Consider the following 27,234-nt stretch of genomic DNA (forward strand, 5'->3'; position numbering starts at 1 on the left):
TTTTCCACAGGGAACTAATGGACATCGCACTGGGCAAACAGACCGGTTTCCATTTGTTGTTTAAATACAGAAATCGTGAAAAATTCACGTAGGCTCTCTCCACACGTAGGTATCGGTCCGTGATCGGGTGAACGATGCTTGCCGGTAGTGGATCAATTCATATCCAGTGGGGATGGTAGAGGGTGCTACACAGGGATTTTTGACCAGAATTTCCTTCAGCCCCTTCCCTTACCTTTGATCAAGTCCATTGCCCTGCAATCCCACCCCCTAACTCTCCCTTCCTTCCTGCTTGTCATGGTCTACCCCGCCCCCTGATCTTTATCCTTATCCTTTTCCTGTGTTCTGCAGTGGGGAGAGGGTCCCTCTACATCTGCTTTCCCAAAGCATACTTACCTGGCAGGGGTGAGACCATGATCAGGAAGGTGGTTCGCCCAAGGCGAGGCTCAGTCATTGCACTTGGGCTGTGCTGACCATTGCGAATTCCCCAAATGCGGGAATCTCGACTGCATAATTTCTGGTCGTGGGGGACTGCGTTCGCGCTCTCCCCTGAGGTGACTTGTTGAAAGAGAAGTACGCATAAAAGCACAGTGGCTTGAGCAGTTTCTCTGTTGCAGAGAAACAACTGCATAGTTCAGTAATACCTTTGTCTGGACGGTGGCGGCGGTGGTACAGCCCGATGTCTTGTTTTGTTTGGCTGGGTGTCGCGGACGTCCGCGGCGAACGACAAAGTGGCTGGCACCTCATCAACTGGTAGCTTTGGAGGAATGAGTCCTACTTTGTGACTAGTGTGCTTATAATCATTCATTGAAAAAAAGTGCTGTGATTTGTACTGACACATTTTGATGTAGCATGTAAGAGCTCTGTTAGCGACACCCTTTTGACACGTTGTTTTTGATTTGTTACCAAATTCTAAATTCTGTCCCTAAACCTAGCTCAGAGGAAAAAGCCTTCAAGCAACTGCCAATTGGAGAGTGTGTTTTAATTCCACAAATGAGGTGCTTGTCTTGTTTTGGATTGCCTTTCGTTATGGGTTTGGACCAGAGGTTTAAAGCTAGGGTTAGGGTTAGGGTTTGATGTAAAAATGATCAAGGTTTTTTTGCCAGAGAGGGGCAGACTGTTTTTCCACCATGAGTGGGTGTCGTTGCCTTCCTGGAAAAGACATAAAACTGTAGAATACTGCTAAAGCACTGCGCACCCACTGTGATTTTCCACAGGGAACTAATGGACATCGCACTGGGCAAACAGACCGGTTTCCATTTGTTGTTTAAATACAGAAATCGTGAAAAATTCACGTAGGCTCTCTCCACACGTAGGTATCGGTCCGTGATCGGGTGAACGATGCTTGCCGGTAGTGGATCAATTCATATCCAGTGGGGATGGTAGAGGGTGCTACACATAGGGATTTTTGACCAGAATTTCCTTCAGCCCCTTCCCTTACCTTTGATCAAGTCCATTGCCCTGCAATCCCGCCCCCTAACTCTCCCTTCCTTCCTGCTTGTCATGGTCTACCCCGCACCCTGATCTTTATCCTTATCCTTTTCCTGTGTTCTGCAGTGGGGAGAGGGCCCCTCTACATCTGCTTTCCCAAAGCATACTTACCTGGCAGGGGTGAGACCACGATCAGGAAGGTGGTTCGCCCAAGGCGAGGCTCAGTCATTGCACTTGGGCTGTGCTGACCCTTGCGAATTCCCCAATTGCGGGAATCTCGACTGCATAATTTCTGGTAGTTGGGGACTGCGTTCGCGCTCTCCCCTGAGGTGCTTTGTTGAAAGAGAGGTACAAATAAAAGGACGGTGGCTTGAGCAGTTTCTCTGTTGCAGAGAAACAACTGCATAGTTCAGTAATGCCTTTGTCTGGATGGTGGCGGCGGTGGCACAGCGCGACGTCTCGTTTTGTTTGGCTGGGTGTCGCGGACGTCCGCGGCGAACGACAAAGTGGCTGGCACCTCATCAACTGGTAGCTTTTGAGGAATGAGTCCTACTTTGTGACCAGTGTGCTTATAATCATTCATTGAAAAAAAGTGCTGTGATTTGTACTGACGCATTTTGATGTAGCATGTAAGAGCTCCGTTAGCGACACCCTCTTTTGACACGTTGTTTTTGATTTGTTACCAAATTCTAAATTCTGTCCCTAAACCTAGCTCAGAGGAAAAAGCCTTCAAGCAACTGCCAATTGGAGAGTGTGTTTTAATTCCACAAATGAGGTGCTTGTCTTGTTTTGGATTGCATTTCTTTATGGGTTTGGACCAGAGGTTTAAAGCTAGGGTTAGGGTTAGGGTTTGATGTAAAAATGATCAAGGTTTTTTTGCCAGAGAGGGGCAGACTGTTTTTCCACCATGAGTGGGTGTCGTTGCCTTCCTGGAAAAGACATAAAACTGTAGAATACTGCTAAAGCACTGCGCACCCACTGTGATTTTCAACAGGGAACTAATGGACATCGCACTGGGCAAACAGACCGGTTTCCTTTCTATTTGTTGTTTAAATACAGAAATCGTGAAAAATTCACGTAGGCTCTCTCCACACGTAGGTATCGGTCCGTGATCGGGTGAACGATGCTTGCCGGTAGTGGATCAATTCATATCCAGTGGGGATGGTAGAGGGTGCTACACATAGGGATTTTTGACCAGAATTTCCTTCAGCCCCTTCCCTTACCTTTGATCAAGTCCATTGCCCTGCAATCCCGCCCCCTAACTCTCCCTTCCTTCCTGCTTGTCATGGTCTACCCCGCCCCCTGATCTTTATCCTTATCCTTTTCCTGTGTTCTGCAGTGGGGAGAGGGTCCCTCTACATCTGCTTTCCCAAAGCATACTTACCTGGCAGGGGTGAGACCCTGATCAGGAAGGTGGTTAGCCCAAGGCGAGGTTCAGTCATTGCACTTGGGCTGTGCTGACCCTTGCGAATTCCCCAAATGCGGGAATCTCGACTGCATAATTTCTGGTAGTGGGGGACTGCGTTCGCGCTCTCCCCTGAGGTGCTTTGTTGAAAGAGAGGTACGCATAAAAGGACGGTGGCTTGAGCAGTTTCTCTGTTGCAGAGAAACAACTGCATAGTTCAGTAATACCTTTGTCTGGACGGTGGCGGCGGTGGTACAGCGCGACGTCTCGTTTTGTTTGGCTGGGTGTCGCGGACGTCCGCGGCGAACGACAAAGTGGCTGGCACCTCATCAACTGGTAGCTTTTGAGGAATGAGTCCTACTTTGTGACCAGTGTGCTTATAATCATTCATTGAAAAAAAGTGCTGTGATTTGTACTGACGCATTTTGATGTAGCATGTAAGAGCTCCGTTAGCGACACCCTCTTTTGACACGTTTTTGATTTGTTACCAAATTCTAAATTCTGTCCCTAAACCTAGCTCAGAGGAAAAAGCCTTCAAGCAACTGCCAATTGGAGAGTGTGTTTTAATTCCACAAATGAGGTGCTTGTCTTGTTTTGGATTGCCTTTCGTTATGGGTTTGGACCAGAGGTTTAAAGCTAGGGTTAGGGTTAGGGTTTGATGTAAAAATGATCAAGGTTTTTTTGCCAGAGACGGGCAGACTGTTTTTCCACCATGAGTGGGTGTCGTTGCCTTCCTGGAAAAGACATAAAACTGTAGAATACTGCTAAAGCACTGCGCACCCACTGTGATTTTCAACAGGGAACTAATGGACATCGCACTGGGCAAACAGACCGGTTTCTATTTGTTGTTTAAATACAGAAATCGTGAAAAATTCACGTAGGCTCTCTCCACACGTAGGTATCGGTCCGTGATCGGGTGAACGATGCTTGCCGGTAGTGGATCAATTCATATCCAGTGGGGATGGTAGAGGGTGCTACACATAGGGATTTTTGACCAGAATTTCCTTCAGCCCCTTCCCTTACCTTTGATCAAGTCCATTGCCCTGCAATCCCGCCCCCTAACTCTCCCTTCCTTCCTGCTTGTCATGGTCTACCCCGCCCCCTGATCTTTATCCTTATCCTTTTCCTGTGTTCTGCAGTGGGGAGAGGGTCCCTCTACATCTGCTTTCCGAAAGTATACTTACCTGGCAGGGGTGAGACCACGATCAGGAAGGTGGTTCGCCCAAGGCGAGGCTCAGTCATTGCACTTGGGCTGTGCTGACCCTTGCGAATTCCCCAAATGCGGGAATCTCAACTGCATAATTTCTGGTAGTGGGGGACTGCGTTCGCGCTCTCCCCTGAGGTGCTTTGTTGAAAGAGAGGTACGCATAAAAGGACGGTGGCTTGAGCAGTTTCTCTGTTGCAGAGAAACAACTGCATAGTTCAGTAATACCTTTGTCTGGACGGTGGCGGCGGTGGTACAGCGCGACGTCTCGTTTTGTTTGGCTGGGTGTCGCGGAAGTCCGCGGCGAACGACAAAGTGGCTGGCACCTCATCAACTGGTAGCTTTTGAGGAATGAGTCCTACTTTGTGACCAGTGTGCTTATAATCATTCATTGAAAAAAAGTGCTGTGATTTGTACTGACGCATTTTGATGTAGCATGTAAGAGCTCCGTTAGCGACACCCTCTTTTGACACGTTGTTTTTGATTTGTTACCAAATTCTAAATTCTGTCCCTAAACCTAGCTCAGAGGAAAAAGCCTTCAAGCAACTGCCAATTGGAGAGTGTGTTTTAATTCCACAAATGAGGTGCTTGTCTTGTTTTGGATTGCCTTTCGTTATGGGTTTGGACCAGAGGTTTAAAGCTAGGGTTAGGGTTAGGGTTTGATGTAAAAATGATCAAGGTTTTTTTGCCAGAGAGGGGCAGACTGTTTTTCCACCATGAGTGGGTGTCGTTGCCTTCCTGGAAAAGACATAAAACTGTAGAATACTGCTAAAGCACTGCGCACCCACTGTGATTTTCCACAGGGAACTAATGGACATCGCACTGGGCAAACAGACCGGTTTCCATTTGTTGTTTAAATACAGAAATCGTGAAAAATTCACGTAGGCTCTCTCCACACGTAGGTATCGGTCCGTGATCGGGTGAATGATGCTTGCCGGTAGTGGATCAATTCATATCCAGTGGGGATGGTAGAGGGTGCTACACATAGGGATTTTTGACCAGAATTTCCTTCAGCCCCTTCCCTTACCTTTGATCAAGTCCATTGCCCTGCAATCCCGCCCCCTAACTCTCCCTTCCTTCCTGCTTGTCATGGTCTACCCCGCCCCCTGATCTTTATCCTTATCCTTTTCCTGTGTTCTGCAGTGGGGAGAGGGTCCCTCTACATCTGCTTTCCCAAAGCATACTTACCTGGCAGGGGTGAGACCCTGATCAGGAAGGTGGTTCGCCCAAGGCGAGGTTCAGTCATTGCACTTGGGCTGTGCTGACCCTTGCGAATTCCCCAAATGCGGGAATCTCGACTGCATAATTTCTGGTAGTGGGGGACTGCGTTCGCGCTCTCCCCTGAGGTGCTTTGTTGAAAGAGAGGTACGCATAAAAGGACGGTGGCTTGAGCAGTTTCTCTGTTGCAGAGAAACAACTGCATAGTTCAGTAATACCTTTGTCTGGACGGTGGCGGCGGTGGTACAGCGCGACGTCTCGTTTTGTTTGGCTGGGTGTCGCGGACGTCCGCGGCGAACGACAAAGTGGCTGGCACCTCATCAACTGGTAGCTTTTGAGGAATGAGTCCTACTTTGTGACCAGTGTGCTTATAATCATTCATTGAAAAAAAGTGCTGTGATTTGTACTGACGCATTTTGATGTAGCATGTAAGAGCTCCGTTAGCGACACCCTCTTTTGACACGTTTTTGATTTGTTACCAAATTCTAAATTCTGTCCCTAAACCTAGCTCAGAGGAAAAAGCCTTCAAGCAACTGCCAATTGGAGAGTGTGTTTTAATTCCACAAATGAGGTGCTTGTCTTGTTTTGGATTGCCTTTCGTTATGGGTTTGGACCAGAGGTTTAAAGCTAGGGTTAGGGTTAGGGTTTGATGTAAAAATGATCAAGGTTTTTTTGCCAGAGACGGGCAGACTGTTTTTCCACCATGAGTGGGTGTCGTTGCCTTCCTGGAAAAGACATAAAACTGTAGAATACTGCTAAAGCACTGCGCACCCACTGTGATTTTCCACAGGGAACTAATGGACATCGCACTGGGCAAACAGACCGGTTTCCATTTGTTGTTTAAATACAGAAATCGTGAAAAATTCACGTAGGCTCTCTCCACACGTAGGTATCGGTCCGTGATCGGGTGAATGATGCTTGCCGGTAGTGGATCAATTCATATCCAGTGGGGATGGTAGAGGGTGCTACACATAGGGATTTTTGACCAGAATTTCCTTCAGCCCCTTCCCTTACCTTTGATCAAGTCCATTGCCCTGCAATCCCGCCCCCTAACTCTCCCTTCCTTCCTGCTTGTCATGGTCTACCCCGCCCCCTGATCTTTATCCTTATCCTTTTCCTGTGTTCTGCAGTGGGGAGAGGGTCCCTCTACATCTGCTTTCCCAAAGCATACTTACCTGGCAGGGGTGAGACCCTGATCAGGAAGGTGGTTCGCCCAAGGCGAGGTTCAGTCATTGCACTTGGGCTGTGCTGACCCTTGCGAATTCCCCAAATGCGGGAATCTCGACTGCATAATTTCTGGTAGTGGGGGACTGCGTTCGCGCTCTCCCCTGAGGTGCTTTGTTGAAAGAGAGGTACGCATAAAAGGACGGTGGCTTGAGCAGTTTCTCTGTTGCAGAGAAACAACTGCATAGTTCAGTAATACCTTTGTCTGGACGGTGGCGGCGGTGGTACAGCGCGACGTCTCATTTGGTTTGGCTGGGTGTCGCGGACGTCCGCGGCGAACGACAAAGTGGCTGGCACCTCATCAACTGGTAGCTTTTGAGGAATGAGTCCTACTTTGTGACCAGTGTGCTTATAATCATTCATTGAAAAAAAGTGCTGTGATTTGTACTGACGCATTTTGATGTAGCATGTAAGAGCTCCGTTAGCGACACCCTCTTTTGACACGTTTTTGATTTGTTACCAAATTCTAAATTCTGTCCCTAAACCTAGCTCAGAGGAAAAAGCCTTCAAGCAACTGCCAATTGGAGAGTGTGTTTTAATTCCACAAATGAGGTGCTTGTCTTGTTTTGGATTGCCTTTCGTTATGGGTTTGGACCAGAGGTTTAAAGCTAGGGTTAGGGTTAGGGTTTGATGTAAAAATGATCAAGGTTTTTTTGCCAGAGAGGGGCAGACTGTTTTTCCACCATGAGTGGGTGTCGTTGCCTTCCTGGAAAAGACATAAAACTAGAATACTGCTAAAGCACTGCGCACCCACTGTGATTTTCCACAGGGAACTAATGGACATCGCACTGGGCAAACAGACCGGTTTCCATTTGTTGTTTAAATACAGAAATCGTGAAAAATTCACGTAGGCTCTCTCCACACGTAGGTATCGGTCCGTGATCGGGTGAACGATGCTTGCCGGTAGTGGATCAATTCATATCCAGTGGGGATGGTAGAGGGTGCTACACATAGGGATTTTTGACCAGAATTTCCTTCAGCCCCTTCCCTTACCTTTGATCAAGTCCATTGCCCTGCAATCCCGCCCCCTAACTCTCCCTTCCTTCCTGCTTGTCATGGTCTACCCCGCCCCCTGATCTTTATCCTTATCCTTTTCCTGTGTTCTGCAGTGGGGAGAGGGTCCCTCTACATCTGCTTTCCCAAAGCATACTTACCTGGCAGGGGTGAGACCCTGATCAGGAAGGTGGTTCGCCCAAGGCGAGGTTCAGTCATTGCACTTGGGCTGTGCTGACCCTTGCGAATTCCCCAAATGCGGGAATCTCGACTGCATAATTTCTGGTAGTGGGGGACTGCGTTCGCGCTCTCCCCTGAGGTGCTTTGTTGAAAGAGAGGTACGCATAAAAGGACGGTGGCTTGAGCAGTTTCTCTGTTGCAGAGAAACAACTGCATAGTTCAGTAATACCTTTGTCTGGACGGTGGCGGCGGTGGTACAGCGCGACGTCTCGTTTTGTTTGGCTGGGTGTCGCGGACGTCCGCGGCGAACGACAAAGTGGCTGGCACCTCATCAACTGGTAGCTTTTGAGGAATGAGTCCTACTTTGTGACCAGTGTGCTTATAATCATTCATTGAAAAAAAGTGCTGTGATTTGTACTGACGCATTTTGATGTAGCATGTAAGAGCTCCGTTAGCGACACCCTCTTTTGACACGTTTTTGATTTGTTACCAAATTCTAAATTCTGTCCCTAAACCTAGCTCAGAGGAAAAAGCCTTCAAGCAACTGCCAATTGGAGAGTGTGTTTTAATTCCACAAATGAGGTGCTTGTCTTGTTTTGGATTGCCTTTCGTTATGGGTTTGGACCAGAGGTTTAAAGCTAGGGTTAGGGTTAGGGTTTGATGTAAAAATGATCAAGGTTTTTTTGCCAGAGACGGGCAGACTGTTTTTCCACCATGAGTGGGTGTCGTTGCCTTCCTGGAAAAGACATAAAACTGTAGAATACTGCTAAAGCACTGCGCACCCACTGTGATTTTCCACAGGGAACTAATGGACATCGCACTGGGCAAACAGACCGGTTTCCATTTGTTGTTTAAATACAGAAATCGTGAAAAATTCACGTAGGCTCTCTCCACACGTAGGTATCAGTCCGTGATCGGGTGAACGATGCTTGCCGGTAGTGGATCAATTCATATCCAGTGGGGATGGTAGAGGGTGCTACACATAGGGATTTTTGACCAGAATTTCCTTCAGCCCCTTCCCTTACCTTTGATCAAGTCCATTGCCCTGCAATCCCGCCCCCTAACTCTCCCTTCCTTCCTGCTTGTCATGGTCTACCCCGCCCCCTGATCTTTATCCTTATCCTTTTCCTGTGTTCTGCAGTGGGGAGAGGGTCCCTCTACATCTGCTTTCCCAAAGCATACTTACCTGGCAGGGGTGAGACCCTGATCAGGAAGGTGGTTCGCCCAAGGCGAGGTTCAGTCATTGCACTTGGGCTGTGCTGACCCTTGCGAATTCCCCAAATGCAGGAATCTCGACTGCATAATTTCTGGTAGTGGGGGACTGCGTTCGCGCTCTCCCCTGAGGTGCTTTGTTGAAAGAGAGGTACGCATAAAAGGACGGTGGCTTGAGCAGTTTCTCTGTTGCAGAGAAACAACTGCATAGTTCAGTAATACCTTTGTCTGGACGGTGGCGGCGGTGGTACAGCGCGACGTCTCATTTGGTTTGGCTGGGTGTCGCGGACGTCCGCGGCGAACGACAAAGTGGCTGGCACCTCATCAACTGGTAGCTTTTGAGGAATGAGTCCTACTTTGTGACCAGTGTGCTTATAATCATTCATTGAAAAAAAGTGCTGTGATTTGTACTGACGCATTTTGATGTAGCATGTAAGAGCTCCGTTAGCGACACCCTCTTTTGACACGTTTTTGATTTGTTACCAAATTCTAAATTCTGTCCCTAAACCTAGCTCAGAGGAAAAAGCCTTCAAGCAACTGCCAATTGGAGAGTGTGTTTTAATTCCACAAATGAGGTGCTTGTCTTGTTTTGGATTGCCTTTCGTTATGGGTTTGGACCAGAGGTTTAAAGCTAGGGTTAGGGTTAGGGTTTGATGTAAAAATGATCAAGGTTTTTTTGCCAGAGAGGGGCAGACTGTTTTTCCACCATGAGTGGGTGTCGTTGCCTTCCTGGAAAAGACATAAAACTAGAATACTGCTAAAGCACTGCGCACCCACTGTGATTTTCCACAGGGAACTAATGGACATCGCACTGGGCAAACAGACCGGTTTCCATTTGTTGTTTAAATACAGAAATCGTGAAAAATTCACGTAGGCTCTCTCCACACGTAGGTATCGGTCCGTGATCGGGTGAACGATGCTTGCCGGTAGTGGATCAATTCATATCCAGTGGGGATGGTAGAGGGTGCTACACATAGGGATTTTTGACCAGAATTTCCTTCAGCCCCTTCCCTTACCTTTGATCAAGTCCATTGCCCTGCAATCCCGCCCCCTAACTCTCCCTTCCTTCCTGCTTGTCATGGTCTACCCCGCCCCCTGCTCTTTATCCTTATCCTTTTCCTGTGTTCTGCAGTGGGGAGAGGGTCCCTCTACATCTGCTTTCCCAAAGCATACTTACCTGGCAGGGGTGAGACCATGATCAGGAAAGTGGGTCGCCCAAAGCGAGGCTCAGTCATTGCACTTGGGCTGTGCTGACCCTTGCGAATTCCCCAAATGCGGGATTCTCGACTGTATAATTTCTGGTAGTTGGGGACTGCGTTCGCGCTCTCCCCTGAGGTGCTTTGTTGAAAGAGAGGTACGCATAAAAGGACGGTGGCTTGAGCAGTTTCTCTGTTGCAGAGAAACAACTGCATAGTTCAGTAATACCTTTGTCTGGACGGTTGCGGCGGTGGTACAGCGCGACGTCTTGTTTTGTTTGGCTGGGTGTCGCGGACGTCCACGGCGAACGACAAAGTGGCTGGCACCTCATCAACTGGTAGCTTTTGAGGAATGAGTCCTACTTTGTGACCAGTGTGCTTATAATCATTCATTGAAAAAAAGTGCTGTGATTTGTACTGACGCATTTTGATGTAGCATGTAAGAGCTCCGTTAGCGACACCCTCTTTTGACACGTTGTTTTTGATTTGTTACCAAATTCTAAATTCTGTCCCTAAACCTAGCTCAGAGGAAAAAGCCTTCAAGCAACTGCCAATTGGAGAGTGTGTTTTAATTCCACAAATGAGGTGCTTGTCTTGTTTTGGATTGCCTTTCGTTATGGGTTTGGACCAGAGGTTTAAAGCTAGGGTTAGGGTTAGGGTTTGATGTAAAAATGATCAAGGTTTTTTTGCCAGAGAGGGGCAGACTGTTTTTTCACCATGAGTGGGTGTCGTTGCCTTCCTGGAAAAGACATAAAACTGTAGAATACTGCTAAAGCACTGCGCACCCACTGTGATTTTCAACAGGGAACTAATGGACATCGCACTAGGCAAACAGACCGGTTTCCATTTGTTGTTTAAATACAGAAATCGTGAAAAATTCACGTAGGCTCTCTCCACACGTAGGTATCGGTCCGTGATCGGGTGAACGATGCTTGCCGGTAGTGGATCAATTCATATCCAGTGGGGATGGTAGAGGGTGGTACACATAGGGATTTTTGACCAGAATTTCCTTCAGCCCCTTCCCTTACCTTTGATCAAGTCCATTGCCCTGCAATCCCGCCCCCTAACTCTCCCTTCCTTCCTGCTTGTCATGGTCTACCCCGCCCCCTGCTCTTTATCCTTATCCTTTTCCTGTGTTCTGCAGTGGGGAGAGGGTCCCTCTACATCTGCTTTCCCAAAGCATACTTACCTGGCAGGGGTGAGACCATGATCAGGAAAGTGGGTCGCCCAAAGCGAGGCTCAGTCATTGCACTTGGGCTGTGCTGACCCTTGCGAATTCCCCAAATGCGGGAATCTCGACTGTATAATTTCTGGTAGTTGGGGACTGCGTTCGCGCTCTCCCCTGAGGTGCTTTGTTGAAAGAGAGGTACGCATAAAAGGACGGTGGCTTGAGCAGTTTCTCTGTTGCAGAGAAACAACTGCATAGTTTAGTAATACCTTTGTCTGGACGGTGGCGGCGGTGGTACAGCGTGACGTCTTGTTTTGTTTGGCTGGGTGTCGCGGACGTCCACGGCGAACGACAAAGTGGCTGGCACCTCATCAACTGGTAGCTTTTGAGGAATGAGTCCTACTTTGTGACCAGTGTGCTTATAATCATTCATTGAAAAAAAGTGCTGTGATTTGTACTGACGCATTTTGATGTAGCATGTAAGAGCTCTGTTAGCGACACCCTCTTTTGACACGTTGTTTTTGATTTGTTACCAAATTCTAAATTCTGTCCCTAAACCTAGCTCAGAGGAAAAAGCCTTCAAGCAACTGCCAATTGGAGAGTGTTTTAATTCCACAAATGAGGTGCTTGTCTTGTTTTGGATTGCCTTTCGTTATGGGTTTGGACCAGAGGTTTAAAGCTAGGGTTAGGGTTAGGGTTTGATGTAAAAATGATCAAGGTTTTTTTGCCAGAGAGGGGCAGACTGTTTTTCCACCATGAGTGGGTGTCGTTGCCTTCCTGGAAAAGACATAAAACTGTAGAATACTGCTAAAGCACTGCGCACCCACTGTGATTTTCAACAGGGAACTAATGGACATCGCACTGGGCAAACAGACCGGTTTCTATTTGTTGTTTAAATACAGAAATCGTGAAAAATTCACGTAGGCTCTCTCCACACGTAGGTATCGGTCCGTGATCGGGTGAACGATGCTTGCCGGTAGTGGATCAATTCATATCCAGTGGGGATGGTAGAGGGTGCTACACATAGGGATTTTTGACCAGAATTTCCTTCAGCCCCTTCCCTTACCTTTGATCAAGTCCATTGCCCTGCAATCCCGCCCCCTAACTCTCCCTTCCTTCCTGCTTGTCATGGTCTACCCCGCCCCCTGATCTTTATCCTTATCCTTTTCCTGTGTTCTGCAGTGGGGAGAGGGTCCCTCTACATCTGCTTTCCCAAAGCATACTTACCTGGCAGGGGTGAGACCATGATCAGTAAGGTGGTTCGCCCAAGGCGAGGCTCAGTCATTGCACTTGGGCTGTGCTGACCCTTGCGAATTCCCCAAATGCGGGAATCTCGACTGCATAATTTCTGGTAGTGGGGGACTGCGTTCGCACTCTCCCCTGAGGTGCTTTGTTGAAAGAGAGGTACGCATAAAAGGACGGTGGCTTGAGCAGTTTCTCTGTTGCAGAGAAACAACTGCATAGTTCAGTAATACCTTTGTCTGGACCGTGGCGGCGGTGGTACAGCGCGACGTCTCGTTTTGTTTGGCTGGGTGTCGCGGACGTCCGCGGCGAACGACAAAGTGGCTGGCACCTCATCAACTGGTAGCTTTTGAGGAATGAGTCCTACTTTGTGACCAGTGTGCTTATAATCATTCATTGAAAAAAAGTGCTGTGATTTGTACTGACGCATTTTGATGTAGCATGTAAGAGCTCCGTTAGCGACACCCTCTTTTGACACGTTGTTTTTGATTTGTTACCAAATTCTAAATTCTGTCCCTAAACCTAGCTCAGAGGAAAAAGCCTTCAAGCAACTGCCAATTGGAGAGTGTGTTTTAATTCCACAAATGAGGTGCTTGTCTTGTTTTGGATTGCCTTTCGTTATGGGTTTGGACCAGAGGTTTAAAGCTAGGGTTAGGGTTAGGGTTTGATGTAAAAATGATCAAGGTTTTTTTGCCAGAGAGGGGCAGACTGTTTTTTCACCATGAGTGGGTGTCGTTGCCTTCCTGGAAAAGACATAAAACTGTAGAATACTGCTAAAGCACTGCGCACCCACTGTGATTTTCAACAGGGAACTAATGGACATCGCACTGGGCAAACAGACCGGTTTCCATTTGTTGTTTAAATACAGAAATCGTGAAAAATTCACGTAGGCTCTCTCCACACGTAGGTATCGGTCCGTGATCGGGTGAACGATGCTTGCCGGTAGTGGATCAATTCATATCCAGTGGGGATGGTAGAGGGTGCTACACATAGGGATTTTTGACCAGAATTTCCTTCAGCCCCTTCCCTTACCTTTGATCAAGTCCATTGCCCTGCAATCCCGCCCCCTAACTCTCCCTTCCTTCCTGCTTGTCATGGTCTACCCCGCCCCCTGATCTTTATCCTTATCCTTTTCCTGTGTTCTGCAGTGGGGAGAGGGTCCCTCTACATCTGCTTTCCCAAAGCATACTTACCTGGCAGGGGTGAGACCATGATCAGGAAGGTGGTTCGCCCAAGGCAAGGCTCAGTCATTGCACTTGGGCTGTGCTGACCCTTGCGAATTCCCCAGATGCGGGAATCTCGACTGCATAATTTCTGGTAGTTGGGGACTGCGTTCGCGCTCTCCCCTGAGGTGCTTTGTTGAAAGAGAGGTACGCATAAAAGGACGGTGGCTTGAGCAGTTTCTCTGTTGCAGAGAAACAACTGCATAGTTCAGTAATACCTTTGTCTGGACGGTGGCAGCGGTGGTACAGCGCGACGTCTCGTTTTGTTTGGCTGGGTGTCGCGGACGTCCGTGGCGAACGACAAAGTGGCTGGCACCTCATCAACTGGTAGCTTTTGAGGAATGAGTCCTACTTTGTGACCAGTGTGCTTATAATCATTCATTGAAAAAAAGTGCTGTGATTTGTACTGACGCATTTTGATGTAGCATGTAAGAGCTCCGTTAGCGACACCCTCTTTTGACACGTTGTTTTTGATTTGTTACCAAATTCTAAATTCTGTCCCTAAACCTAGCTCAGAGGAAAAAGCCTTCAAGCAACTGCCAATTGGAGAGTGTGTTTTAATTCCAAAAATGAGGTGCTTGTCTTGTTTTGGATTGCCTTTCGTTATGGGTTTGGACCAGAGGTTTAAAGCTAGGGTTAGGGTTAGGGTTTGATGTAAAAATGATCAAGGTTTTTTTGCCAGAGAGGGGCAGACTGTTTTTTCACCATGAGTGGGTGTCGTTGCCTTCCTGGAAAAGACATAAAACTGTAGAATACTGCTAAAGCACTGCACACCCACTGTGATTTTCAACAGGGAACTAATGGACATCGCACTAGGCAAACAGACCGGTTTCCATTTGTTGTTTAAATACAGAAATCGTGAAAAATTCACGTAGGCTCTCTCCACACGTAGGTATCGGTCCGTGATCGGGTGAACGATGCTTGCCGGTAGTGGATCAATTCATATCCAGTGGGGATGGTAGAGGGTGCTACACAGGGATTTTTGACCAGAATTTCCTTCAGCCCCTTCCCTTACCTTTGATCAAGTCCATTGCCCTGCAATCCCGCCCCCTAACTCTCCCTTCCTTCCTGCTTGTCATGGTCTACCTCGCCCCCTGATCTTTATCCTTATCCTTTTCCTGTGTTCTGCAGTGGGGAGAGGGTCCCTCTACATCTGCTTTCCCAAAGCATACTTACCTGGCAGGGGTGAGACCATGATCAGGAAGGTGGTTCGCCCAAGGCGAGGCTCAGTCATTGCACTTGGGCTGTGCTGACCCTTGCGAATTCCCCAAATGCGGGAATCTCGACTGCATAATTTCTGGTAGTGGGGGACTGCGTTCGCGCTCTCCCCTGAGGTGCTTTGTTGAAAGAGAGGTACGCATAAAAGGACGGTGGCTTGAGCAGTTTCTCTGTTGCAGAGAAGCAACTGCATAGTTCAGTAATACCTTTGTCTGGACGGTGGCGGCGGTGGTACAGCGCGACGTCTCGTTTTGTTTGGCTGGGTGTCGCGGACGTCCGCTGCGAACGATAAAGTGGCTGGCACCTCATCAACTGGTAGCTTTTGAGGAATGAGTCCTACTTTGTGACCAGTGTGCTTATAATCATTCATTGAAAAAAAGTGCTGTGATTTGTACTGACGCATTTTGATGTAGCATGTAAGAGCTCCGTTAGCGACACCCTCTTTTGACACGTTGTTTTTGATTTGTTACCAAATTCTAAATTCTGTCCCTAAACCTAGCTCAGAGGAAAAAGCCTTCAAGCAACTGCCAATTGGAGAGTGTGTTTTAATTCCACAAATGAGGTGCTTGTCTTGTTTTGGATTGCCTTTCGTTATGGGTTTGGACCAGAGGTTTAAAGCTAGGGTTAGGGTTAGGGTTTGATGTAAAAATGATCAAGGTTTTTTTGCCAGAGAGGGGCAGACTGTTTTTTCACCATGAGTGGGTGTCGTTGCCTTCCTGGAAAAGACATAAAACTGTAGAATACTGCTAAAGCACTGCGCACCCACTGTGATTTTCAACAGGGAACTAATGGACATCGCACTAGGCAAACAGACCGGTTTCCATTTGTTGTTTAAATACAGAAATCGTGAAAAATTCACGTAGGCTCTCTCCACACGTAGGTATCGGTCCGTGATCGGGTGAACGATGCTTGCCGGTAGTGGATCAATTCATATCCAGTGGGGATGGTAGAGGGTGCTACACAGGGATTTTTGACCAGAATTTCCTTCAGCCCCTTCCCTTACCTTTGATAAAGTCCATTGCCCTGCAATCCCGCCCCCTAACTCTCCCTTCCTTCCTGCTTGTCATGGTCTACCTCGCCCCCTGATCTTTATCCTTATCCTTTTCCTGTGTTCTGCAGTGGGGAGAGGGTCCCTCTACATCTGCTTTCCCAAAGCATACTTACCTGGCAGGGGTGAGACCATGATCAGGAAGGTGGTTCGCCCAAGGCGAGGCTCAGTCATTGCACTTGGGCTGTGCTGACCCTTGCGAATTCCCCAAATGCGGGAATCTCGACTGCATAATTTCTGGTAGTGGGGGACTGCGTTCGCGCTCTCCCCTGAGGTGCTTTGTTGAAAGAGAGGTACGCATAAAAGGACGGTGGCTTGAGCAGTTTCTCTGTTGCAGAGAAACAACTGCATAGTTCAGTAATACCTTTGTCTGGACGGTGGCGGCGGTGGTACAGCGCGACGTCTCGTTTTGTTTGGCTGGGTGTCGCGGACGTCCGTGGCGAACGACAAAGTGGCTGGCACCTCATCAACTGGTAGCTTTTGAGGAATGAGTCCTACTTTGTGACCAGTGTGCTTATAATCATTCATTGAAAAAAAGTGCTGTGATTTGTACTGACGCATTTTGATGTAGCATGTAAGAGCTCCGTTAGCGACACCCTCTTTTGACACGTTGTTTTTGATTTGTTACCAAATTCTAAATTCTGTCCCTAAACCTAGCTCAGAGGAAAAAGCCTTCAAGCAACTGCCAATTGGAGAGTGTGTTTTAATTCCAAAAATGAGGTGCTTGTCTTGTTTTGGATTGCCTTTCGTTATGGGTTTGGACCAGAGGTTTAAAGCTAGGGTTAGGGTTAGGGTTTGATGTAAAAATGATCAAGGTTTTTTTGCCAGAGAGGGGCAGACTGTTTTTTCACCATGAGTGGGTGTCGTTGCCTTCCTGGAAAAGACATAAAACTGTAGAATACTGCTAAAGCACTGCACACCCACTGTGATTTTCAACAGGGAACTAATGGACATCGCACTAGGCAAACAGACCGGTTTCCATTTGTTGTTTAAATACAGAAATCGTGAAAAATTCACGTAGGCTCTCTCCACACGTAGGTATCGGTCCGTGATCGGGTGAACGATGCTTGCCGGTAGTGGATCAATTCATATCCAGTGGGGATGGTAGAGGGTGCTACACAGGGATTTTTGACCAGAATTTCCTTCAGCCCCTTCCCTTACCTTTGATCAAGTCCATTGCCCTGCAATCCCGCCCCCTAACTCTCCCTTCCTTCCTGCTTGTCATGGTCTACCTCGCCCCCTGATCTTTATCCTTATCCTTTTCCTGTGTTCTGCAGTGGGGAGAGGGTCCCTCTACATCTGCTTTCCCAAAGCATACTTACCTGGCAGGGGTGAGACCATGATCAGGAAGGTGGTTCGCCCAAGGCGAGGCTCAGTCATTGCACTTGGGCTGTGCTGACCCTTGCGAATTCCCCAAATGCGGGAATCTCGACTGCATAATTTCTGGTAGTGGGGGACTGCGTTCGCGCTCTCCCCTGAGGTGCTTTGTTGAAAGAGAGGTACGCATAAAAGGATGGTGGCTTGAGCAGTTTCTCTGTTGCAGAGAAGCAACTGCATAGTTCAGTAATACCTTTGTCTGGACGGTGGCGGCGGTGGTACAGCGCGACGTCTCGTTTTGTTTGGCTGGGTGTCGCGGACGTCCGCTGCGAACGACAAAGTGGCTGGCACCTCATCAACTGGTAGCTTTTGAGGAATGAGTCCTACTTTGTGACCAGTGTGCTTATAATCATTCATTGAAAAAAAGTGCTGTGATTTGTACTGACGCATTTTGATGTAGCATGTAAGAGCTCCGTTAGCGACACCCTCTTTTGACACGTTGTTTTTGATTTGTTACCAAATTCTAAATTCTGTCCCTAAACCTAGCTCAGAGGAAAAAGCCTTCAAGCAACTGCCAATTGGAGAGTGTGTTTTAATTCCACAAATGAGGTGCTTGTCTTGTTTTGGATTGCCTTTCGTTATGGGTTTGGACCAGAGGTTTAAAGCTAGGGTTAGGGTTAGGGTTTGATGTAAAAATGATCAAGGTTTTTTTGCCAGAGAGGGGCAGACTGTTTTTTCACCATGAGTGGGTGTCGTTGCCTTCCTGGAAAAGACATAAAACTGTAGAATACTGCTAAAGCACTGCGCACCCACTGTGATTTTCAACAGGGAACTAATGGACATCGCACTAGGCAAACAGACCGGTTTCCATTTGTTGTTTAAATACAGAAATCGTGAAAAATTCACGTAGGCTCTCTCCACACGTAGGTATCGGTCCGTGATCGGGTGAACGATGCTTGCCGGTAGTGGATCAATTCATATCCAGTGGGGATGGTAGCGGGTGCTACACAGGGATTTTTGACCAGAATTTCCTTCAGCCCCTTCCCTTACCTTTGATAAAGTCCATTGCCCTGCAATCCCGCCCCCTAACTCTCCCTTCCTTCCTGCTTGTCATGGTCTACCTCGCCCCCTGATCTTTATCCTTATCCTTTTCCTGTGTTCTGCAGTGGGGAGAGGGTCCCTCTACATCTGCTTTCCCAAAGCATACTTACCTGGCAGGGGTGAGACCATGATCAGGAAGGTGGTTCGCCCAAGGCGAGGCTCAGTCATTGCACTTGGGCTGTGCTGACCCTTGCGAATTCCCCAAATGCGGGAATCTCGACTGCATAATTTCTGGTAGTGGGGGACTGCGTTCGCGCTCTCCCCTGAGGTGCTTTGTTGAAAGAGAGGTACGCATAAAAGGACGGTGGCTTGAGCAGTTTCTCTGTTGCAGAGAAACAACTGCATAGTTCAGTAATACCTTTGTCTGGACGGTGGCGGCGGTGGTACAGCGCGACGTCTCGTTTTGTTTGGCTGGGTGTCGCGGACGTCCGTGGCGAACGACAAAGTGGCTGGCACCTCATCAACTGGTAGCTTTTGAGGAATGAGTCCTACTTTGTGACCAGTGTGCTTATAATCATTCATTGAAAAAAAGTGCTGTGATTTGTACTGACGCATTTTGATGTAGCATGTAAGAGCTCCGTTAGCGACACCCTCTTTTGACACGTTGTTTTTGATTTGTTACCAAATTCTAAATTCTGTCCCTAAACCTAGCTCAGAGGAAAAAGCCTTCAAGCAACTGCCAATTGGAGAGTGTGTTTTAATTCCACAAATGAGGTGCTTGTCTTGTTTTGGATTGCCTTTCGTTATGGGTTTGGACCAGAGGTTTAAAGCTAGGGTTAGGGTTAGGGTTTGATGTAAAAATGATCAAGGTTTTTTTGCCAGAGAGGGGCAGACTGTTTTTTCACCATGAGTGGGTGTCGTTGCCTTCCTGGAAAAGACATAAAACTGTAGAATACTGCTAAAGCACTGCACACCCACTGTGATTTTCAACAGGGAACTAATGGACATCGCACTAGGCAAACAGACCGGTTTCCATTTGTTGTTTAAATACAGAAATCGTGAAAAATTCACGTAGGCTCTCTCCACACGTAGGTATCGGTCCGTGATCGGGTGAACGATGCTTGCCGGTAGTGGATCAATTCATATCCAGTGGGGATGGTAGAGGGTGCTACACAGGGATTTTTGACCAGAATTTCCTTCAGCCCCTTCCCTTACCTTTGATCAAGTCCATTGCCCTGCAATCCCGCCCCCTAACTCTCCCTTCCTTCCTGCTTGTCATGGTCTACCTCGCCCCCTGATCTTTATCCTTATCCTTTTCCTGTGTTCTGCAGTGGGGAGAGGGTCCCTCTACATCTGCTTTCCCAAAGCATACTTACCTGGCAGGGGTGAGACCATGATCACGAAGGTGGTTCGCCCAAGGCGAGACTCAGTCATTGCACTTGGGCTGTGCTGACCCTTGCGAATTCCCCAAATGCGGGAATCTCGACTGCATAATTTCTGGTAGTGGGGGACTGCGTTCGCGCTCTCCCCTGAGGTGCTTTGTTGAAAGAGAGGTACGCATAAAAGGACGGTGGCTTGAGCAGTTTCTCTGTTGCAGAGAAACAACTGCATAGTTCAGTAATACCTTTGTCTGGACGGTGGCGGCGGTGGTACAGCGCGACGTCTCGTTTTGTTTGGCTGGGTGTCGCGGACGTCCGCTGCGAACGACAAAGTGGCTGGCACCTCATCAACTGGTAGCTTTTGAGGAATGAGTCCTACTTTGTGACCAGTGTGCTTATAATCATTCATTGAAAAAAAGTGCTGTGATTTGTACTGACGCATTTTGATGTAGCATGTAAGAGCTCCGTTAGCGACACCCTCTTTTGACACGTTGTTTTTGATTTGTTACCAAATTCTAAATTCTGTCCCTAAACCTAGCTCAGAGGAAAAAGCCTTCAAGCAACTGCCAATTGGAGAGTGTGTTTTAATTCCACAAATGAGGTGCTTGTCTTGTTTTGGATTGCCTTTCGTTATGGGTTTGGACCAGAGGTTTAAAGCTAGGGTTAGGGTTAGGGTTTGATGTAAAAATGATCAAGGTTTTTTTGCCAGAGAGGGGCAGACTGTTTTTTCACCATGAGTGGGTGTCGTTGCCTTCCTGGAAAAGACATAAAACTGTAGAATACTGCTAAAGCACTGCGCACCCACTGTGATTTTCAACAGGGAACTAATGGACATCGCACTAGGCAAACAGACCGGTTTCCATTTGTTGTTTAAATACAGAAATCGTGAAAAATTCACGTAGGCTCTCTCCACACGTAGGTATCGGTCCGTGATCGGGTGAACGATGCTTGCCGGTAGTGGATCAATTCATATCCAGTGGGGATGGTAGAGGGTGCTACACATAGGGATTTTTGACCAGAATTTCCTTCAGCCCCTTCCCTTACCTTTGATCAAGTCCATTGCCCTGCAATCCCGCCCCCTAACTCTCCCTTCCTTCCTGCTTGTCATGGTCTACCCCGCCCCCTGATCTTTATCCTTATCCTTTTCCTGTGTTCTGCAGTGGGGAGAGGGTCCCTCTACATCTGCTTTCCCAAAGCATACTTACCTGGCAGGGGTGAGACCATGATCCGAAAGGTGGTTCGCCCAAGGTGAGGCTCAGTCATTGCACTTGGGCTGTGCTGACCCTTGCGAATTCCCCAAATGCGGGAATCTCGACTGCATAATTTCTGGTAGTGGGGGACTTCGTTCGCGCTCTCCCCTGAGGTGCTTTGTTGAAAGAGAGGTACGCATAAAAGGACGGTGGCTTGAGCAGTTTCTCTGTTGCAGAGAAACAACTGCATAGTTCAGTAATACCTTTGTCTGGACGGTGGCGGCGGTGGTACAGCGCGACGTCTCGTTTTGTTTGGCTGGGTGTCGCGGACGTCCGCGGCGAACGACAAAGTGGCTGGCACCTCATCAACTGGTAGCTTTTGAGGAATGAGTCCTACTTTGTGACCAGTGTGCTTATAATCATTCATTGAAAAAAAGTGCTGTGATTTGTACTGACGCATTTTGATGTAGCATGTAAGAGCTCCGTTAGCGACACCCTCTTTTGACACGTTGTTTTTGATTTGTTACCAAATTCTAAATTCTGTCCCTAAACCTAGCTCAGAGGAAAAAGCCTTCAAGCAACTGCCAATTGGAGAGTGTGTTTTAATTCCACAAATGAGGTGCTTGTCTTGTTTTGGATTGCCTTTCGTTATGGGTTTGGACCAGAGGTTTAAAGCTAGGGTTAGGGTTAGGGTTTGATGTAAAAATGATCAAGGTTTTTTTGCCAGAGAGGGGCAGACTGTTTTTCCACCATGAGTGGGTGTCGTTGCCTTCCTGGAAAAGACATAAAACTGTAGAATACTGCTAAAGCACTGCACACCCACTGTGATTTTCAACAGGGAACTAATGGACATCGCACTGGGCAAACAGACCGGTTTCCATTCGTTGTTTAAATACAGAAATCGTGAAAAATTCACGTAGGCTCTCTCCACACGTAGGTATCGGTCCGTGATCGGGTGAATGATGCTTGCCGGTAGTGGATCAATTCATATCCAGTGGGGATGGTAGAGGGTGCTACACATAGGGATTTTTGACCAGAATTTCCTTCAGCCCCTTCCCTTACCTTTGATCAAGTCCATTGCCCTGCAATCCCGCCCCCTAACTCTCCCTTCCTTCCTGCTTGTCATGGTCTACCCCGCCCCCTGATCTTTATCCTTATCCTTTTCCTGTGTTCTGCAGTGGGGAGAGGGTCCCTCTACATCTGCTTTCCCAAAGCATACTTACTTGGCAGGGGTGAGACCCTGATCAGGAAGGTGGTTCGCCCAAGGCGAGGTTCAGTCATTGCACTTGGGCTGTGCTGACCCTTGCGAATTCCCCAAATGCAGGAATCTCGACTGCATAATTTCTGGTAGTGGGGGACTGCGTTCGTGCTCTCCCCTGAGGTGCTTTGTTGAAAGAGAGGTACGCATAAAAGGACGGTGGCTTGAGCAGTTTCTCTGTTGCAGAGAAACAACTGCATAGTTCAGTAATACCTTTGTCTGGACGGTGGCGGCGGTGGTACAGCGCGACGTCTCGTTTTGTTTGGCTGGGTGTCGCGGACGTCCGCGGCGAACGACAAAGTGGCTGGCACCTCATCAACTGGTAGCTTTTGAGGAATGAGTCCTACTTTGTGACCAGTGTGCTTATAATCATTCATTGAAAAAAAGTGCTGTGATTTGTACTGACGCATTTTGATGTAGCATGTAAGAGCTCCGTTAGCGACACCCTCTTTTGACACGTTTTTGATTTGTTACCAAATTCTAAATTCTGTCCCTAAACCTAGCTCAGAGGAAAAAGCCTTCAAGCAACTGCCAATTGGAGAGTGTGTTTTAATTCCACAAATGAGGTGCTTGTCTTGTTTTGGATTGCCTTTCGTTATGGGTTTGGACCAGAGGTTTAAAGCTAGGGTTAGGGTTAGGGTTTGATGTAAAAATGATCAAGGTTTTTTTGCCAGAGACGGGCAGACTGTTTTTCCACCATGAGTGGGTGTCGTTGCCTTCCTGGAAAAGACATAAAACTGTAGAATACTGCTAAAGCACTGCGCACCCACTGTGATTTTCAACAGGGAACTAATGGACATCGCACTGGGCAAACAGACCGGTTTCTATTTGTTGTTTAAATACAGAAATCGTGAAAAATTCACGTAGGCTCTCTCCACACGTAGGTATCGGTCCGTGATCGGGTGAACGATGCTTGCCGGTAGTGGATCAATTCATATCCAGTGGGGATGGTAGAGGGTGCTACACATAGGGATTTTTGACCAGAATTTCCTTCAGCCCCTTCCCTTACCTTTGATCAAGTCCATTGCCCTGCAATCCCGCCCCCTAACTCTCCCTTCCTTCCTGCTTGTCATGGTCTACCCCGCCCCCTGATCTTTATCCTTATCCTTTTCCTGTGTTCTGCAGTGGGGAGAGGGTCCCTCTACATCTGCTTTCCGAAAGTATACTTACCTGGCAGGGATGAGACCACGATCAGGAAGGTGGTTCGCCCAAGGCGAGGCTCAGTCATTGCACTTGGGCTGTGCTGACCCTTGCGAATTCCCCAAATGCGGGAATCTCAACTGCATAATTTCTGGTAGTGGGGGACTGCGTTCGCGCTCTCCCCTGAGGTGCTTTGTTGAAAGAGAGGTACGCATAAAAGGACGGTGGCTTGAGCAGTTTCTCTGTTGCAGAGAAACAACTGCATAGTTCAGTAATACCTTTGTCTGGACGGTGGCGGCGGTGGTACAGCGCGACGTCTCGTTTTGTTTGGCTGGGTGTCGCGGAAGTCCGCGGCGAACGACAAAGTGGCTGGCACCTCATCAACTGGTAGCTTTTGAGGAATGAGTCCTACTTTGTGACCAGTGTGCTTATAATCATTCATTGAAAAAAAGTGCTGTGATTTGTACTGACGCATTTTGATGTAGCATGTAAGAGCTCCGTTAGCGACACCCTCTTTTGACACGTTGTTTTTGATTTGTTACCAAATTCTAAATTCTGTCCCTAAACCTAGCTCAGAGGAAAAAGCCTTCAAGCAACTGCCAATTGGAGAGTGTGTTTTAATTCCACAAATGAGGTGCTTGTCTTGTTTTGGATTGCCTTTCGTTATGGGTTTGGACCAGAGGTTTAAAGCTAGGGTTAGGGTTAGGGTTTGATGTAAAAATGATCAAGGTTTTTTTGCCAGAGAGGGGCAGACTGTTTTTCCACCATGAGTGGGTGTCGTTGCCTTCCTGGAAAAGACATAAAACTGTAGAATACTGCTAAAGCACTGCACACCCACTGTGATTTTCAACAGGGAACTAATGGACATCGCACTGGGCAAACAGACCGGTTTCCATTCGTTGTTTAAATACAGAAATCGTGAAAAATTCACGTAGGCTCTCTCCACACGTAGGTATCGGTCCGTGATCGGGTGAATGATGCTTGCCGGTAGTGGATCAATTCATATCCAGTGGGGATGGTAGAGGGTGCTACACATAGGGATTTTTGACCAGAATTTCCTTCAGCCCCTTCCCTTACCTTTGATCAAGTCCATTGCCCTGCAATCCCGCCCCCTAACTCTCCCTTCCTTCCTGCTTGTCATGGTCTACCCCGCCCCCTGATCTTTATCCTTATCCTTTTCCTGTGTTCTGCAGTGGGGAGAGGGTCCCTCTACATCTGCTTTCCCAAAGCATACTTACTTGGCAGGGGTGAGACCCTGATCAGGAAGGTGGTTCGCCCAAGGCGAGGTTCAGTCATTGCACTTGGGCTGTGCTGACCCTTGCGAATTCCCCAAATGCAGGAATCTCGACTGCATAATTTCTGGTAGTGGGGGACTGCGTTCGTGCTCTCCCCTGAGGTGCTTTGTTGAAAGAGAGGTACGCATAAAAGGACGGTGGCTTGAGCAGTTTCTCTGTTGCAGAGAAACAACTGCATAGTTCAGTAATACCTTTGTCTGGACGGTGGCGGCGGTGGTACAGCGCGACGTCTCGTTTTGTTTGGCTGGGTGTCGCGGACGTCCGCGGCGAACGACAAAGTGGCTGGCACCTCATCAACTGGTAGCTTTTGAGGAATGAGTCCTACTTTGTGACCAGTGTGCTTATAATCATTCATTGAAAAAAAGTGCTGTGATTTGTACTGACGCATTTTGATGTAGCATGTAAGAGCTCCGTTAGCGACACCCTCTTTTGACACGTTTTTGATTTGTTACCAAATTCTAAATTCTGTCCCTAAACCTAGCTCAGAGGAAAAAGCCTTCAAGCAACTGCCAATTGGAGAGTGTGTTTTAATTCCACAAATGAGGTGCTTGTCTTGTTTTGGATTGCCTTTCGTTATGGGTTTGGACCAGAGGTTTAAAGCTAGGGTTAGGGTTAGGGTTTGATGTAAAAATGATCAAGGTTTTTTTGCCAGAGACGGGCAGACTGTTTTTCCACCATGAGTGGGTGTCGTTGCCTTCCTGGAAAAGACATAAAACTGTAGAATACTGCTAAAGCACTGCGCACCCACTGTGATTTTCAACAGGGAACTAATGGACATCGCACTGGGCAAACAGACCGGTTTCTATTTGTTGTTTAAATACAGAAATCGTGAAAAATTCACGTAGGCTCTCTCCACACGTAGGTATCGGTCCGTGATCGGGTGAACGATGCTTGCCGGTAGTGGATCAATTCATATCCAGTGGGGATGGTAGAGGGTGCTACACATAGGGATTTTTGACCAGAATTTCCTTCAGCCCCTTCCCTTACCTTTGATCAAGTCCATTGCCCTGCAATCCCGCCCCCTAACTCTCCCTTCCTTCCTGCTTGTCATGGTCTACCCCGCCCCCTGATCTTTATCCTTATCCTTTTCCTGTGTTCTGCAGTGGGGAGAGGGTCCCTCTACATCTGCTTTCCGAAAGTATACTTACCTGGCAGGGATGAGACCACGATCAGGAAGGTGGTTCGCCCAAGGCGAGGCTCAGTCATTGCACTTGGGCTGTGCTGACCCTTGCGAATTCCCCAAATGCGGGAATCTCAACTGCATAATTTCTGGTAGTGGGGGACTGCGTTCGCGCTCTCCCCTGAGGTGCTTTGTTGAAAGAGAGGTACGCATAAAAGGACGGTGGCTTGAGCAGTTTCTCTGTTGCAGAGAAACAACTGCATAGTTCAGTAATACCTTTGTCTGGACGGTGGCGGCGGTGGTACAGCGCGACGTCTCGTTTTGTTTGGCTGGGTGTCGCGGAAGTCCGCGGCGAACGACAAAGTGGCTGGCACCTCATCAACTGGTAGCTTTTGAGGAATGAGTCCTACTTTGTGACCAGTGTGCTTATAATCATTCATTGAAAAAAAGTGCTGTGATTTGTACTGACGCATTTTGATGTAGCATGTAAGAGCTCCGTTAGCGACACCCTCTTTTGACACGTTGTTTTTGATTTGTTACCAAATTCTAAATTCTGTCCCTAAACCTAGCTCAGAGGAAAAAGCCTTCAAGCAACTGCCAATTGGAGAGTGTGTTTTAATTCCACAAATGAGGTGCTTGTCTTGTTTTGGATTGCCTTTCGTTATGGGTTTGGACCAGAGGTTTAAAGCTAGGGTTAGGGTTAGGGTTTGATGTAAAAATGATCAAGGTTTTTTTGCCAGAGAGGGGCAGACTGTTTTTCCACCATGAGTGGGTGTCGTTGCCTTCCTGGAAAAGACATAAAACTGTAGAATACTGCTAAAGCACTGCGCACCCACTGTGATTTTCCACAGGGAACTAATGGACATCGCACTGGGCAAACAGACCGGTTTCCATTTGTTGTTTAAATACAGAAATCGTGAAAAATTCACGTAGGCTCTCTCCACACGTAGGTATCGGTCCGTGATCGGGTGAATGATGCTTGCCGGTAGTGGATCAATTCATATCCAGTGGGGATGGTAGAGGGTGCTACACATAGGGATTTTTGACCAGAATTTCCTTCAGCCCCTTCCCTTACCTTTGATCAAGTCCATTGCCCTGCAATCCCGCCCCCTAACTCTCCCTTCCTTCCTGCTTGTCATGGTCTACCCCGCCCCCTGATCTTTATCCTTATCCTTTTCCTGTGTTCTGCAGTGGGGAGAGGGTCCCTCTACATCTGCTTTCCCAAAGCATACTTACCTGGCAGGGGTGAGACCCTGATCAGGAAGGTGGTTCGCCCAAGGCGAGGTTCAGTCATTGCACTTGGGCTGTGCTGACCCTTGCGAATTCCCCAAATGCGGGAATCTCGACTGCATAATTTCTGGTAGTGGGGGACTGCGTTCGCGCTCTCCCCTGAGGTGCTTTGTTGAAAGAGAGGTACGCATAAAAGGACGGTGGCTTGAGCAGTTTCTCTGTTGCAGAGAAACAACTGCATAGTTCAGTAATACCTTTGTCTGGACGGTGGCGGCGGTGGTACAGCGCGACGTCTCGTTTTGTTT

General features: G+C 47.9%; 23 non-coding genes across 23 annotated transcripts; all 23 read left to right on the top strand.

Moving 5' to 3' along the window:
• The first annotated feature begins 385 nt into the window (after positions 1-385).
• On the top strand, positions 386-549 carry LOC145656360 (U1 spliceosomal RNA). The gene has a single exon (XR_014122032.1). It is a non-coding gene; the product is annotated as a U1 spliceosomal RNA (small nuclear RNA).
• Positions 550-1,591: 1,042 nt separating this feature from the next.
• LOC145656276 (U1 spliceosomal RNA) lies at positions 1,592-1,755 on the top strand. Its single transcript, XR_014121948.1, has one exon. It is a non-coding gene; the product is annotated as a U1 spliceosomal RNA (small nuclear RNA).
• A 1,049-nt stretch (positions 1,756-2,804) lies between these two features.
• LOC145656385 (U1 spliceosomal RNA) lies at positions 2,805-2,968 on the top strand. The gene has a single exon (XR_014122057.1). It is a non-coding gene; the product is annotated as a U1 spliceosomal RNA (small nuclear RNA).
• A 1,041-nt stretch (positions 2,969-4,009) lies between these two features.
• Positions 4,010-4,173, top strand: LOC145656291 (U1 spliceosomal RNA). Its single transcript, XR_014121963.1, has one exon. It is a non-coding gene; the product is annotated as a U1 spliceosomal RNA (small nuclear RNA).
• Positions 4,174-5,217: 1,044 nt separating this feature from the next.
• On the top strand, positions 5,218-5,381 carry LOC145656310 (U1 spliceosomal RNA). The gene has a single exon (XR_014121982.1). It is a non-coding gene; the product is annotated as a U1 spliceosomal RNA (small nuclear RNA).
• Positions 5,382-6,422: 1,041 nt separating this feature from the next.
• LOC145656312 (U1 spliceosomal RNA) lies at positions 6,423-6,586 on the top strand. Its single transcript, XR_014121984.1, has one exon. It is a non-coding gene; the product is annotated as a U1 spliceosomal RNA (small nuclear RNA).
• Positions 6,587-7,625: 1,039 nt separating this feature from the next.
• Positions 7,626-7,789, top strand: LOC145656313 (U1 spliceosomal RNA). Its single transcript, XR_014121985.1, has one exon. It is a non-coding gene; the product is annotated as a U1 spliceosomal RNA (small nuclear RNA).
• Positions 7,790-8,830: 1,041 nt separating this feature from the next.
• Positions 8,831-8,994, top strand: LOC145656400 (U1 spliceosomal RNA). Its single transcript, XR_014122072.1, has one exon. It is a non-coding gene; the product is annotated as a U1 spliceosomal RNA (small nuclear RNA).
• Positions 8,995-10,033: 1,039 nt separating this feature from the next.
• Positions 10,034-10,197, top strand: LOC145656441 (U1 spliceosomal RNA). Its single transcript, XR_014122113.1, has one exon. It is a non-coding gene; the product is annotated as a U1 spliceosomal RNA (small nuclear RNA).
• Positions 10,198-11,241: 1,044 nt separating this feature from the next.
• Positions 11,242-11,405, top strand: LOC145656438 (U1 spliceosomal RNA). The gene has a single exon (XR_014122110.1). It is a non-coding gene; the product is annotated as a U1 spliceosomal RNA (small nuclear RNA).
• Positions 11,406-12,447: 1,042 nt separating this feature from the next.
• LOC145656332 (U1 spliceosomal RNA) lies at positions 12,448-12,611 on the top strand. The gene has a single exon (XR_014122004.1). It is a non-coding gene; the product is annotated as a U1 spliceosomal RNA (small nuclear RNA).
• Positions 12,612-13,655: 1,044 nt separating this feature from the next.
• On the top strand, positions 13,656-13,819 carry LOC145656348 (U1 spliceosomal RNA). Its single transcript, XR_014122020.1, has one exon. It is a non-coding gene; the product is annotated as a U1 spliceosomal RNA (small nuclear RNA).
• A 1,042-nt stretch (positions 13,820-14,861) lies between these two features.
• Positions 14,862-15,025, top strand: LOC145656469 (U1 spliceosomal RNA). Its single transcript, XR_014122141.1, has one exon. It is a non-coding gene; the product is annotated as a U1 spliceosomal RNA (small nuclear RNA).
• Positions 15,026-16,067: 1,042 nt separating this feature from the next.
• LOC145656470 (U1 spliceosomal RNA) lies at positions 16,068-16,231 on the top strand. Its single transcript, XR_014122142.1, has one exon. It is a non-coding gene; the product is annotated as a U1 spliceosomal RNA (small nuclear RNA).
• Positions 16,232-17,273: 1,042 nt separating this feature from the next.
• LOC145656471 (U1 spliceosomal RNA) lies at positions 17,274-17,437 on the top strand. The gene has a single exon (XR_014122143.1). It is a non-coding gene; the product is annotated as a U1 spliceosomal RNA (small nuclear RNA).
• A 1,042-nt stretch (positions 17,438-18,479) lies between these two features.
• Positions 18,480-18,643, top strand: LOC145656472 (U1 spliceosomal RNA). Its single transcript, XR_014122144.1, has one exon. It is a non-coding gene; the product is annotated as a U1 spliceosomal RNA (small nuclear RNA).
• Positions 18,644-19,685: 1,042 nt separating this feature from the next.
• Positions 19,686-19,849, top strand: LOC145656283 (U1 spliceosomal RNA). Its single transcript, XR_014121955.1, has one exon. It is a non-coding gene; the product is annotated as a U1 spliceosomal RNA (small nuclear RNA).
• A 1,044-nt stretch (positions 19,850-20,893) lies between these two features.
• LOC145656391 (U1 spliceosomal RNA) lies at positions 20,894-21,057 on the top strand. Its single transcript, XR_014122063.1, has one exon. It is a non-coding gene; the product is annotated as a U1 spliceosomal RNA (small nuclear RNA).
• A 1,044-nt stretch (positions 21,058-22,101) lies between these two features.
• On the top strand, positions 22,102-22,265 carry LOC145656443 (U1 spliceosomal RNA). Its single transcript, XR_014122115.1, has one exon. It is a non-coding gene; the product is annotated as a U1 spliceosomal RNA (small nuclear RNA).
• A 1,041-nt stretch (positions 22,266-23,306) lies between these two features.
• On the top strand, positions 23,307-23,470 carry LOC145656386 (U1 spliceosomal RNA). The gene has a single exon (XR_014122058.1). It is a non-coding gene; the product is annotated as a U1 spliceosomal RNA (small nuclear RNA).
• A 1,044-nt stretch (positions 23,471-24,514) lies between these two features.
• On the top strand, positions 24,515-24,678 carry LOC145656444 (U1 spliceosomal RNA). Its single transcript, XR_014122116.1, has one exon. It is a non-coding gene; the product is annotated as a U1 spliceosomal RNA (small nuclear RNA).
• A 1,041-nt stretch (positions 24,679-25,719) lies between these two features.
• Positions 25,720-25,883, top strand: LOC145656387 (U1 spliceosomal RNA). The gene has a single exon (XR_014122059.1). It is a non-coding gene; the product is annotated as a U1 spliceosomal RNA (small nuclear RNA).
• Positions 25,884-26,927: 1,044 nt separating this feature from the next.
• LOC145656314 (U1 spliceosomal RNA) lies at positions 26,928-27,091 on the top strand. The gene has a single exon (XR_014121986.1). It is a non-coding gene; the product is annotated as a U1 spliceosomal RNA (small nuclear RNA).
• The last annotated feature ends 143 nt before the right edge of the window (positions 27,092-27,234 follow it).

This window comes from Electrophorus electricus, unplaced genomic scaffold (assembly GCF_041902795.1).
Source record: "Electrophorus electricus isolate QZ-2024a unplaced genomic scaffold, ASM4190279v1 Scaffold66, whole genome shotgun sequence".
Taxonomy (NCBI): domain Eukaryota; kingdom Metazoa; phylum Chordata; class Actinopteri; order Gymnotiformes; family Gymnotidae; genus Electrophorus; species Electrophorus electricus.